Source organism: Nestor notabilis, unplaced genomic scaffold (assembly GCF_000696875.1).
Source record: "Nestor notabilis isolate BGI_N333 unplaced genomic scaffold, ASM69687v1 scaffold26640, whole genome shotgun sequence".
Classification (NCBI taxonomy): domain Eukaryota; kingdom Metazoa; phylum Chordata; class Aves; order Psittaciformes; family Psittacidae; genus Nestor; species Nestor notabilis.
Genome location: NW_009910482.1, coordinates 8,391 through 12,615, shown reverse-complemented (window position 1 = coordinate 12,615; position 4,225 = coordinate 8,391).

The window sequence follows — 4,225 nt, the reverse complement described above, 5'->3', positions numbered from 1 at the left end:
GTGCAGTTAAAGCTTTTGCTCATGAATTAATTATGTAAATAGAAGGTGAATACTTAATGATCTTCTTCCCTTCCCTTCCCTTCCCTTCCTTTCCTCTTGAACTTCCCAATCACTCTTAAATCTCCTCCAATAAACACACCGGAAGGAAACGGACACAAACGTGTTTTGTGACACAAACTTCAGCTGTGTCTGGGGCCATCAGCACGGAGGGGTCAGAAACTGTCTAGTTTTCCCTCCCTAATGACCTGTTAAGGAGCAGGGAAATGCAGAGCTCCCTCCTGGGACTGATCTCCTGGTCCCTGCAGTGCAGAGTCCCTACATGGAGACCTGCAGGAGGCAGATCTCCATCAGCCCCAGTGAGGCTCCTGAAGCACCTTACGAGGTGAGGAACATGGGCCTGTGCTGCAGGGCTCTTCAAGGAATCCCTTTTCCCAGTGTTAGGGATAAAACACGAGCTGAGCAATGCACAGGGGCTGAGACCTGCTGTCTTCTGGGAGGTGGACAATGGGCACCACTGGAGAGCTGGGTTTGGTCAATGCTGTGGCACTGACTTGGGTTTTACCTGAAATTGGCTGTTTCTTGACTGAGACAAGCCCTTGTTGCCTCTGTTTGCCATGGCAAACAGCACAGAACTGTCCATAGCTTCTGTGGAGCAACAGGGCTGGTGGTGATGACTTCGTATGTGCACCACACACGTTTCACACCAGCTTCCTCTGGTTTCTTGGTCTGAACACCTTTTGGACACTGGAGAGTATCAAGTGTGAACCTCGTGCAGTCATCCTGCTCAGTATGATCCAGAGGAATCCAGTCTGCACGCTCCAGAAACACTCCACCCAGCGGGACAGAGGACTGTCAATGGAAACTGGCAGGACACTTGCCTCAGAAGTGCTCTCCAGAGCCAGAGCAAGCAGCTCTCACAGGGATGGGTGGCTGTGTGGGGAATTTGAGCTTCTAAACCATAGCTCATTCCAGTCCATTTGCCACTGATCAGGTCAGGTTAATGGTGTTTGATGTTGTTTTTACAGGACCCAAGAGCTCTCAATATAAGCAACAAAGGTTTCATGTCTCTGAACTCTACTGCCTTATCCCACCCTCCCTATGTCCTACTTGTTAGCAAACCTGTGCTAGAGAATCATAGGATCATAGAAAGGTTTGGGTTGGAAGGTATCCCTGCCCGTGGCAGGGGGTTGGAACTGGATGAGCTTTAAGGTCCCTTCAACCCAACCCATTCTGTGATTCCATGATTCTATGAAATGATTATGGTCCTTGCAGAAGAAATTAGCTAGAATTCAACTTTAAGCATCAACCTTTCTTCTGTGAGGAAGGCAAAACCTACAATAAGCTTATGTTAGCTAGTGCCAGAAGTCCTTTGTAAATATAAACCCTCCCAGACATACCAGCAATCCTCCCTGATGCAATTACTTGGAGTGACCTGTCGCAGGACATCATTGCTAACAGGGTTGTACTATACTAATACATGTGAAATATCCAACTAAACAGTCAAATATGTTTTACAGGATCCCTGCTCTATGTCTGGGACAGGCAGCAGGATGAGGGGAAGGTCAGACGACCCAAACTCAGTTAGGAAACTCAAGCACATTATGGTCCTTTGCTCTATTCTTAGTACCAGCTGAAGGACACTAATGGATGGAGAGGACATCTCTGACCTGACCTGGTGTTTCTTGCAGCTCTTTATCTTCCTGAGCAGCCCTGGCTATCGCAGCCACCATGATGAGCCTCTGGGCTCTGCTATCTCTCTGTGAGCTGGATCCGATGAGGAAGCAGGAGGACCCCAGGGAGAGGACACGCACTTCTGCTGAAGAAAAGCAGATGTCGGGCTGCAGACAAAATGGGAAATGAGTATTTTTTGGCACCATTTCAGTAGAACACTTAAATTTCAGCTCAGTTCATCCTTCTTCTTCAGATAAAGCAGAAGTATTTTCACAGATCACAGGCGAGAGGCAAAGGGGAAGCCAGAGAAGGAGAGGTACAATTGTAATTCAGTTCATCTAAGAGCTGTTCTCAGAGCACCCACTTCATAAAGCAGGGCTGCACCTTTCTCGTGGGCTCATGCTCACCCACTGGGGAGCTGCGCTCGTGACCAATGTCCATCCATTCCACCACGCTGCTGCCTCCAGTGGAGGAGGAGGTCTTCTAAGAGATGCCTTTTTAAAGGAGGTCTTCTTGGAGATGTCCAACCCAAGGCAGCTCCGCAGTAGCCTTCCACTGGCATTCACTCTTAACAGTAGCTTTGCATTATCCCTTTTGAGATAGTGGATCACCCAAACAAGAAGGAAGCAGAGGCACCCAGTGCCTGGAGTCCTGGGGGCTTTGTGGAGTGGTGATATAAAGATGTGTGCACTGGCATCTGGGATTCAAGATGCTCAGATCTGAGTATTGCTCCATATTTAAGGCACAGTGATCTGCTTTTCCAGGCTGCTTTTCACATATCAGCTCTTAGAGAATCTCAGATACTTTCATCAGTGTTTCTGCAGACTCTGCATTAAAGTGATTATTAGTTCTAAAGGGAGGATGTGCCCACCATGAAGAGCTGGTTACCCTCACACACTTCTCCTGTCAGTGATGGCTGTACATTTACATGTACACCTCTTTTACCTGATGGGGTAGACACCAGGGTGAGCCAAACTGCCTCCTGGTAGTGCCTGTCCCCCAGCATGGGGTCCTGACAGCCCCTCTGAGACACTGACCAAGGGGAGGCGACAGTGACTGTGGGGAAGGATAACCCTTGCCTGTTACAGCTTGACAAGGCAGGTTAGCAGGGCTGAAATCTGCTTCTCTCAGCATGAAGAAGTGGTTCCTGTGTGACACAGGGAGCTGCCAGAGCTCTCCTCCCTTGGAGAGGGTGATGTGGTTACTGTTTACTTCATTGATGCTGGAAAACAGCACTTATGTTTGTACATAGAGGAATATCCAAGGCCAAAATCCTTTACTCCTGGGCCAGAGATGTTCAGACACTGCCTGTTGGCAGCAGGCTCGTGGATGCTTGTTGGCTGGGTCCTGCAAGGTGCTGCTGCGCTATCTGGGTTCTCAGCTGTGCACAGCTCCAGCTCTCCGAGATGCAGAAGCCACTCAGTGCAAAGGCACTTCAATCTGGTGTTTGCTGCCAAGGTTATTTTTAGGGAAGGAAAAGAGCACCAAGGCTGATGCTCATGCACAGAAAGAGAGAAAATGGAGGTACAAAGAATAATAATGATAAAAAAGAGATCTAAAATGAGGGTGAATCTCAGAAGGGACATGGGAATCTCATTCACAGAGCACTGGAAGCCATGCTCAGATGTCCATGTGAAGAGTCAGCTGTTAATGCCAGAGCCCAGGTCCTGCATGGTGCTCCTTCTCTTGCTCTTCTACAGGACAAGGAACAGCCGGAACAAGGACCAGTGAACTCCCTTCATGACTCCCAGATCCAGAGCTGGGCTTTCTGGATGAGTCTGCTTTCATCCTTCATCCAGGATACCACCTCTTAAGTCTTATTGCCCTCAGGCAATACATTATCACATCACAGCTCTCTGCATCCTGGCATAGAGAAGCCCATAATTCAGTCATCAATAGGCACTGTGCCCCTCCATCTCCATAAGCTTTCTGACTTCTAGAGCTGTAGTTCTCCATGCTAAGAACTGCTCACCTAGGTTAAATGCTCTCTTGCTGTCTCAGAGATGTGAAGACAGCTTTGCGTTATGGCGTGATTACTCTTATGATTTCCGTGAATTCTTTTGTAGGATAAGGAGGATCTTTGACTGGATGAAGGTGCTACACCAGGAAATGAACAACAGTGGCTTCCTTAGACCTTCTCCTTTCCTTCTAACAGGAATCCCAGGAGTGGGAAGTGGGAATGTGTGCCTTGCCCTCCTTTCTGCTGCCCGTGCATTATTTCCACCCTGGGAAATAGTGCAACCCCCTTTGGCATCAAAGCAAAGCACAGCATCCATGAGCCACACACCTCTCCCTGTGCATGCTGGCTCCCAGCTATCCTAGAGCTTGGTGTGTCTTTGTCCGCGCTCCCCACAGTGCTGAGAGTGCTGCTTTTAGATTCAAAGGACACCAAGTTTGATTCCTGCCTCTCCCCAATGTTCTTCTGCTTCACCACTTTTTATGGGTGTTTTGGGTGGGCAAGATTCCCAGTTCCCAGTGACTCCCGGCTGCTGGCCATGGCCAGGCCAGGGTTTGACACGGGAGCCAGAGGAGGTCTTTGTGAACAGGGTTGGTT